Here is a 9,400-nt window from a genome sequence, read left to right on the forward strand (position 1 = left end):
GAGGAGAACTGGGGTGGGGGGAGGAGGAGGGGACCTCGGGGCTGCAAGCTAGGGGGCCGGGCCCTGTGGCACTGCCGGCGCCCCCGCCCTCAGGCTGGGCCGGGGCTGGCGGACCGGCGGGCGTCGCTTCAGCTCCCCCCGGCGGCGGGACCGGCGGGCTCGGGCGGGCGCGGCTGAGGGGAAGGGACTGCGGGGGGAGGGTTAACAGTGCCCACGGCCGTCTTAGGCCTCAGCCCGCCCCGGAGGAAGGGGAACCCGGCGGGAGGCTTAGTGCGTCCGAAGCGCGACATGGCGGCGAGGCCCACGAGCCCGGGGGAACCCGAGTGTACGGCGAAGGGGGCGGGGCTAGAGCGGCCTTGACAACATTAGATCGCCTCGGGCCGGGCGGCTCGGAGACTACATTTCCCAGAGGGCACCGCGTGCCGCGGGACGGAAGGGGAAGCGCCCCAGGCTCAGTGCGCAGGCGCAAGAGCTTCCCCTGGTTATATAAGAGAGGTCTGGAGCGCTCTTCGTCCTTTTGCGTTTTCGGCGCTATTCTTCTCTTTTTGTCACTGGTTTGTGCTTCGTCCGATGTTGTGCGGGCCCGGGAATCCGGGTTTGCTGTTGTGAGTGGTGAGTGGAAATACTGCTGTTTTCCCTTCGAGATCCCAGTTCCTCCTTTTTCCTCTTTGCCGTGGCTCCCTCTGCTCTGACCCTAAATACGCCTTAAGGCGTCGCGGAGACCAATTAAAACTGGAAAAATCCGCGCCTGTGTGCGGACCTGAGTCCTTGGCTGGTGTAAATGATGACTTCTCTTTTTTCCCCATCAGATCGACAATGCTGATGTCTTTGAACACTTGCCAGTTAGTTCTGATACACCGGCCTCAAGAGGCACGGCCATGTTCTGATCCCAACCGTGAGAAGATGGCGATTGATGCCCTTTCTTTGTTGGTTTGCAGGTCAGTGCGATCAGAGGGTACAGAATGGATCTCCGAAGAGGGGGTCGCTGCTGGGCCTCCAGGAGAACCCCCTGTAGACTTGTCCAGCCTTCCGTCTCCTGATCTCTGGCGTAAGCATTTGTATTCTGGCCTATTGTAGGAAACGCGTGCTCTGGGAACCTCTTCGTGTGCTAGGCAAACTTGGGGGGAAAAAATGAAGATTTAACCGTAGCCAATTTTACTTATAAGTAAAGTGCGCTGAACACTCGTTTTATCACAGTTCTAAAAATATGTATCTGTTAGACTTCGGTGAAGAAACAGGTTTGGGAAAAATAATTCCCCAAAGTGGAAAAATCTCTTTAAAGTGAATAGATGTTAATTCTTGAATGTCTCTTGAATGCTTCTGAACGTACATTTTTGGATCCCATTTCTTCGCATATGAGGTGTTTTTTTGTTAAGTCGTTTTCTTGAGCATACTTAAATTTCCAAGTGGAGGCTGACAGCACAGGTGGGTGGTTGAAAGAATTTACTAGAAGCAGAACAAGAGGAGATGTTTGTTGGATACACTGCAAGGGAGCTGCAAGCAGGAAAGCAAAAACTGCCAGGAGGGCAGTGGTGGGGGGCTATAGTGAAGGGAGAAGGTGAGGAGGTATGGGAACAAATGGAGTTTTCCTTTTTTGGTACCTGTGCCCAGTTTTAAGTAGCCCATTGGTCCTCTAGGGCTTACAGATACTTTGAGGTGGTCGCCTAAAGGGCTTGTGTTCAGCCGGATGGTCACTATGGGCCCTGTTAACCTTATCCAGGTTTCCATTGCTCAAACCTTTTTCCTGAAAGTGGCCTCTACAAGTGAGGACATTATTGATTTTATTTTTTTAAGTACTCTCTACACCCAATGTGGGGCTCAAACTCACAACCTAGAGAACAAGAGTCACATGCTCTACCGACCCAGCCATCCAGGCACCTCACGTGAGAATTTTTTTCTAAGGGAAAGCTAAGTTTGTGTTTTTGGTTGACCTAGCCACTCAGAACTAATTCTCGACTGTGTACCATTTTAATTTGCTTGAGTCCTTAAGGGCAGGACTTACTGGGGGACAGATTTATCGTACAACTTGCTGTGCCAGTGTTCCTGTAAGTCAGGTTTTTAGTGATGGCATTTTGCATTAAAATGTAACATCCTGACACTTGGTCAAAAGCCTGTGGTCACTTCTAACCTCCGCCAAAGCCAACCAGTTTCCCACAACTCTGGCGAGCCACATTGGCCTCTCAAATACAAGCTCAGGAGGCAGAGGTGTTTATTTTAGCTGTTACTGCCAACAACAGGATCCAGGTCTCAAATACTTGGTTGCACGTACAGAGGCAGACCAACCAAATCTTGCTCCTTGTTAGGGCTTTTTCTAAGAATGAGAGCTTCCTACTGGCGTATATGATGACTGAACTTTTTTCCCCAACAGATCGACCATGTTAATCTAACTTTTTTAAGCCAGTTTATGTCTGATATGCCAGTTTGAGTGCTCCGTTGTCCCCCGCTCCCTTGGGCATCTAGCTGAGGGGAGCTCATGTTTGTTTTTTCATCTCAGAGTTACTGTTGGCGGAAAGCAGACTTCGAGTGGACCAGGAATGAGATGTTGGTAAGTGATATCCACATGGCTGAATAGACAGAAGATCTGGAAAATGGGAGAGAGAATAACTCCTTTTTTTAAGTTAATTTAAGTAATCCCTACATCCAGCATGGGGCTCGAACTCTTACCCCAATATCAAGAGTCGCATGCTCTTCCGAGCCAGCCAGGCATCCCTACTTTTATTTTAAATATGGGACTGTCTGTCCCCCTTGTGTTCTGCTCTAACTCAAATTTGGCCATTGCAATTGATGACATAACTTTTTTCCCCATCAGATCGACCATGTTGATCTAACTGAACCATTAGCCAGTGTTTTGTCTGATGCATCGGCCCCACCCTGTTTTCTACTTAACCACTAACAAACTACCTTTTGTATGGGTTTTTTTTAAGTGGTGTTTTCTTCCCCCAGGAATCAGGTCACTTACCTTGGTTTTATCTGCTAACTTCCTGCAGGTTGGGAGCCCTGTGAGCCACAGGGCAGTAAATAGATGCAGCCTGATGTGCTTGGTTCAGTCTGTCCTGCAACAGGTGAGGTTTCTGCAAATGGCATTATCTAAGTGTCAGCCCCCTTGTAAAGTGATTAAATTTGCCCCCATAGAGGTGTTGAGTTTGCCCACTGGGGAGTAACCTGGGAACCCACTTCCCAAGTGGAAGTGGTAGAGTAGGACTGTTGACCTATTGGTACTACTGGGTCCTGGAGGTCTCGCACATCCGAAACAAGTAGCTTTTTACATCAGAATTAAATACGGATTGTAATCTTTTTTCTTTTTAAGGAATTTCTCAACTATGGAGCTGGAATACAAGGGTTCTTGGAAAAGATTGCCTCTGTGCTTTCCTGAGAAAGGGTGATAGTTTGGTTGAATCAAGTCTCACAAGGGTTTTGTGTAACCTGAGAACTGTCTAGAGGCCTGTGCCCATTTTGAAGAATCTAGGATTATGGTTAAATTTAGTAAAACTTTTAACTTGTATCCTTATCTGGAGAGAGAAAATAAAATTCTTTAAACGAAAATGCTCTTGTTTGGTTAATGGAGATAAACATTGAACCGTGGGTACAATCATGTCTACAAGGGTCAAACTCCAGGGCCAGAGAGCAAATGGAGGGCAGATCGCATACTTGTACATTCTGCAGGCATTTCTAAACGGTTGTATACACTAAAGCACAGGTTCTGTGATTTGTGAGATTAGTAAATACAATTAGGGCTATACTTGATTTACATGTTTTAAATGTTTAAACATGGAAAATTCTAGACTGGTCTAATGATACATGGCCAAATCTGGTTTCATCCAACATTTCACATTCTCCCCTGCCCCAATTTTAATATATGTTGTCTTAAGATTGTCTAACCTAAGAAAGATGGGACTTCACACTGGGCCATTTATATTGTGCCTTCTAAGCTAGCTCTTGGTATTGACTCTGCATGGGATTCCCCTCCCCTTGAGTGTGTTGGACCTAGTGCTTCAAATAAATGGGAGACCACAAAAGAGGGTAGGTCACTGGACATTAGGCTCCTCGTTTGTTCTCTTGCTAGTTCCCTTCATACCTGTTTTATTCCTTGGCTTGTGCACTTTGATGAAGCAAGCTGTCGATGGGAAGTCCATGTAGCAAGGTGGGCTCCAGCCAACCATGTGCTTGGAACTGGACCCTGCCAAGGACTGCGCGTGGAAGCAGATCCTTCCCCAGTCAAATCTCTGGAATCCCTGCTGACACCTTCATGTGTTCAGGAGATCTTGAAACAGGACCCATTTGAGCTGTCCCTGGATTACTGACCTACAGAAAACAAGATTGTTTTTCAAGTCACTGAGTTTTGGGGGTAATTTACCCAGCAATAAATCCAGAGCTCCATAACCAAAAGCTCTATAGCGGTCTTGACAGGAATACCATTAACTGCATCAGTCCACTGACCTTGCTGAATCTGTCAGGGCATTCAAAACTAAGTATGACCCCTAGCCTACATTTCCAGACTTCCGTTGTGTCCCCCTTCATGCATTCGATTTAAACTTCAAAAACTAGGGGCGCCTGAATGGCTCAGTTGGTTAAGCATCTGCCTTTGGCTCAGGTTATAATCTCAGGGTCCTGAGATTGGGCCCCACATGGGGCTCCCTGCTCAGCGGGGAGTCTGCTTCTCTCTGTCCTTCTGCCCCTCCTCCCTGCTCCTGCTCTCTCTCAAATAATCTTTAAAAAAAAAACAAAAAACAACTTGAGAAACTGAACTTAGCCCTTCCGCACCAAGGCTGCCTCCCCCAGTCATTTCTATCCCAGGTATTGTCACCTTCGGTCTAGTTGCTCCGGCAGAAAATCTTGGGAATTATCCTTCACGTTTTGCTCTCCTTCCACGTGTGAAATGTTAGCAAATCCTATTGGTTCTGCCTTCAAAATACATCTGAAATTTGCCCCTCCATTGCTACCACTTTGCTGATTGAAACCATCATCCAAGCTTTGATTACTGGTCTAGCTACTACCACTCCCCTCTGTGATCTATTATGCAGCTAGAGTGATGTCGAAAACCAAATATCATGCCACTGTCCTCAAAACCCTCCAGCATGTCCCCACCTCACTTGGAGTAAAAGCCAGAGTCTGGCCTGCCCTATTTCCTTTTCCTTAATCTCTGACCTATCCCTCTTTCTTTCAGTCTCTTTCAGCCACCAAACTGTTCCGCCATCACTTGAGGATCACTCCTACCTCAGAATCTTTGCACATGCGCACATGCTGTTTCCTCTGCCTGGTGTGACCAATCCTAGACTCTTCACATCTTTGCATGTTTCCCTCCCTTGTCTCAATCAGGTGTGTTTATTCAAATGTCATCTTCTCTGGGGACCTATCTAAAATAATCTTCCCTTTCTGTTCCCTTACCTTGTATTTTTTTCATATTACTTACCACTGCCTAAGCGATACATAGACACACACACACACACGCATTGTATATATATATAGTATATTTATTGTTGGTGCCCCCTCATTCCCCACCCCCATTAAACCAGGACTTCACGTACGTAGCAACTTTCCCTTCTTTGTCTATGGCCCCTCCAACAGCAAGTGGCACAGTGCCTGGCATGTGGTGGGCCACTCAGTATTTGCTAAATGAAAGAATGAATCACACACTTGACTTGTGGCTCGACTGTGCTAAGGCACTTGACATGCACACTTCGTTACTCATCACAACAGCCCAGTGAGGAAAGAACGTGATTCTTACCCCAATTGCACAGATGAGGGAGTGAGGCTCAGGGAGGTATGGTTCCCCAGCTCTATGTGAGACAACTGAGTCACAAACCCTGACCTGTTTGACTCCAAAGCCCCTCCTTTTCCCTTCCCAATGTACTGCCTTCTGCTAGAACAAGGAGTGTTTTCTATTCTCTGCATCCTCTGCAGTTTCCAGAGCTATTCGTTGCATACAGTAGGTGCTCAATAAGGCAAAAATGACCAAATGATTCCTTGAACTATCACGAACTGGCAGCATGAAGATACAATCCATTCCATAAATATTTATTGAGTACCACTGGGTGCCAGACTCGGTTCTAGGTGCTGAGAATACAATAGTGGGGAAAAAATTACTGCCAGTGTGGAAGATTAACCTGCCAGTGGAGGGAGGAACAATAAAACAATAATAGTATGTTATTTAATCGTTAATACAATGGAGAAAACTCAGTGCAGTGGGGTAAAGGAATAGAATTGGAAATGTAAAGGTGAGCAGTTGAGTACAGAGCTGAAATAGATCAAGGAGTGAGTGGTGTATCAGAGGGAGAGTATATTCCCAGGCCGGTGCAAAGGCCTTGAGGCAAAAACATGCCTGCTGGATGATGTGTTTAGAGTAGAAAGGAGGCCAGTGTGGCTTTGAGTGGAAAATTGGAAGGTCTGGCCATAGTGGACTCATTTTCCTGCCTGGTAATAATGACTGTGGCTGGGTAACATCCATCCCTTTTGGCAGGTCATGTGCTTTCCAGGTCCCACAGTGGTCTACTTCCCTCTTTTACGTACCTGCCCCTGCATTAATAATCAGAGTAACGATGGCTAGCATTTATCGAGCCCTTACTCTGTGTTAATGGCAGTTTTTTATATGTAACGAAACATTCTTCCAACAACCCTGTGAGGTAGGTTGTATTACTCATCTCATTTGACAACTGAAGCTACAGTCTCAGAGAGGTAAAACAACTTGCCTAAGGTCAGGTAAGGTCAGCAGAGCTGGGAAGCGTGGCAGAGCCAGGACTCGAACCCTGTCAGCCTGGCTCTTGAGTTTGTAACCTTTGGCTTAATTGCAGCCCATCACTTATAGGCCGTCTAAGACATAGGAAGGACTCAATTTCTGGCTCTTAAAAGTTTAAACGAAAAGTTCACATGCTTTTGCTGGACTTCCTTGTCAGTGAGATACTTCTGACAGAAGTGGCCCCAGATGCCTGCCAGCCAGGGGCCAAATAAGCCCCTGGGAGAGCTCCCATCCACCTTGCTTCTTGGCTTTGCTGTCATTGCTTCCGTGAGCACCAGGGCCCATGATAGGTCTTGGATGCCCAAACTCTGCATCCTGTCTCCCTAACTTCAGTCCCACCAAACATTTGACGCTTCAGTCTCAGTTTACTTCTTTGTCCTCCTAGCTGAGGGATCTGGCAAATAACTTCACCTCTACATGCCTCAGGTTCCTTATCTGTGAAATGGGGTTCATAACAATATCTACTTCAGAGAATTGTAAGGTTCAATAAACTCATGTCTGCAAAGCGTTTAGCCCAAGGCCTAGATAGTAGGGACACAATGCATATCCTGTGAATAAACAAATCTTCCTGCCATATTGATTTGGGAGGAGGTCTGTGTTGGGGAACTATAAGAAAAATAAATGTGTTCATTGAGTGCTTACCATGTGTAATACTCTGTTATTTATTATCTCTTTTAATCTATACCCCAACACTGCTTGTTTCTATCCCATTTTTAAAATTAATTAATTAATTTATTTTAAAGATTTTATTTATTTATTCGACAGAGAGAGAAAGAGGGAGAGCAAGAGAGCACAAGCAGGGGGACCTGCAGAGGGAAAGGGAGAAGCAGATTCCTTGCTGAGCAGGGAGCCCGATGCGGAGCTCAATCCCAGGACCCTGGGATCATGACCTGAGCTGAAGGCAGACACTTAACCAACTGAGCCACACAAGTGCCCCTTACTATCCCATTTTAAAGACAGGCAACTGAGACTCGGAGGCTTAGCAGCTTACTTGAGTCACACACCTTGGAAGTGACAGCTGGGATTTGAACTTCATCCTGGGCCCCTAATTTCTACGCTCTACTGTCTTGCAAGAGCTTTTGCTTCAGACCCTCACCAACTGCATGAATGGAATCACAAGCATTTCTGGGAAGCTGTGGAGAAAGATAAGGGATCCACAGATCATCTTCCAGAATTCGAGCTAGGAGGTGGTATTGTCTCCCCTGTACTTCACTCTTTGTTGGCTGGGAACAGAGCAATTTTATAAATGGTTCTGAGTCTGGGATTAGTCCTGGCTCCTGGCCTTCAGCCAGCTCTTAGCTCCAGATCTCCCAACTATAAAATGGGTATAACATTACCTTCCTCTTGGGAATCTGTGAGGATCAAATGAGATATGTCAAAATGCTTAGTATAGCACTTGGCAGAGGTTAAGTGTTCAATTAGTTATAACCATCTTCACCAGGGCAAAAAGGGATGAACTAGTGATGCAGACAACAATTTAGATGAATCCCAAGACACATGCCGAGTGAGGGAAACCAGTCTCAAATGGTTACATACTGTGTGGTCCTATTTATTTGACATTCTTGAAAAGGCAAAACTACAGTGATGGGGAACAGATGATCAGTGGTTGCCAGAGTTAGAGGGCAGGGGGTGGGAATATAAAGGAATAACATAAGGAAGTTGTGGGGTATCCTTATTGCGGTGATGGTTACATGAATTTATATATATGTTAAAGTCGTGAAACTGAAATGAAAGTCAATCTTATTGTATGATAATATAAAAAGTACTAACAACAAACATGGGCTCTGGAATTGGATTTCCTGGGTTTGAATCCTAGCTCTACCCTTTATTTTATTTATTTATTTTTATTTTTATTTTTTAAAGATTTTATTTATCTGACAGAGACACAGCGAGAGAGGGAACACAAGCAAGGGGAGTGGGAGAGGGAGGAGCAGGCTTCCCGCTGAGCAGGGAGCCCGACGCGGGGCTCGATCCCAGGACCCTGGGACCATGACCCGAGCCGAAGGCAGACGCCTAACGACTGAGCCACCCAGGCGCCCCTACCCTTTATTAACCATGCAACTTTTTAAGCAAGTGATTCACATCTCTTTCTACTCCAGAAACCAATATTGCACTGTATGTTAACTAAAATTTAAATTAAAAAAACAGTGATTCACATCTCTTGAGCCTCTGGTTCATCTGAAAAATCAGGACATTAATGGGATCCACCCTTTGGGGATATCTTGAGGAGTAGAGGAACACTTATAACTCTGCTTGGAACATGGAAAGAGCATCTCAAATGCTGATTTTTTAGTTTCTTTTAATCTTCTTTTCCTTTTTCCTCCTAGATTTTGCCTGCCTCAGTCCTCTTGTGGCACAATTGCCAGGGAAGATGGAGCTTAGGGTCCCAAACAGGACTTGCAGCTCCAGCCTGTGTCAGCAGGGGGCCCTGGGGGCACACATTTCTCCAACTGGCGGGAGCATAGCCTCCACCCTTGGGCTGGGAAGGGGGAAGATGGCTTGGTGGCGGCGTAGCAGGTGGGTGAGCTTTTCAGCACTTCTGGGGTGACCGCAGCAGCAAAGCCTGAGAAAGGGTAAGTTCCCCAGGCCCGAAATGTGTGCTTCCACGAGACCCATGCAACAAACCGACCAGAAACAAATTTGCCCATGATCCCTTCAATCTAACAC

At 46.4% G+C, this 9,400-nt stretch overlaps 1 long non-coding RNA gene and 3 other non-coding genes across 4 annotated transcripts; all 4 read left to right on the plus strand.

The window, feature by feature from the left end:
* Positions 1-197: 197 nt before the first annotated feature.
* On the plus strand, positions 198-9,075 carry LOC118553831 (uncharacterized). Its single transcript, XR_004926221.2, has 6 exons — positions 198-612; positions 939-1,048; positions 2,495-2,545; positions 2,944-3,062; positions 3,308-5,316; positions 9,061-9,075. It is a non-coding gene; the product is annotated as an uncharacterized LOC118553831 (long non-coding RNA).
* Positions 772-862, plus strand: LOC118553837 (small nucleolar SNORD12/SNORD106). The gene has a single exon (XR_004926231.1). It is a non-coding gene; the product is annotated as a small nucleolar SNORD12/SNORD106 (small nucleolar RNA).
* On the plus strand, positions 2,331-2,421 carry LOC118553838 (small nucleolar SNORD12/SNORD106). Its single transcript, XR_004926232.2, has one exon. It is a non-coding gene; the product is annotated as a small nucleolar SNORD12/SNORD106 (small nucleolar RNA).
* On the plus strand, positions 2,772-2,865 carry LOC118553839 (small nucleolar SNORD12/SNORD106). Its single transcript, XR_004926233.1, has one exon. It is a non-coding gene; the product is annotated as a small nucleolar SNORD12/SNORD106 (small nucleolar RNA).
* Positions 9,076-9,400: the final 325 nt, after the last annotated feature.

Source organism: Halichoerus grypus, chromosome 10, assembly GCF_964656455.1.
Source record: "Halichoerus grypus chromosome 10, mHalGry1.hap1.1, whole genome shotgun sequence".
Taxonomy (NCBI): domain Eukaryota; kingdom Metazoa; phylum Chordata; class Mammalia; order Carnivora; family Phocidae; genus Halichoerus; species Halichoerus grypus.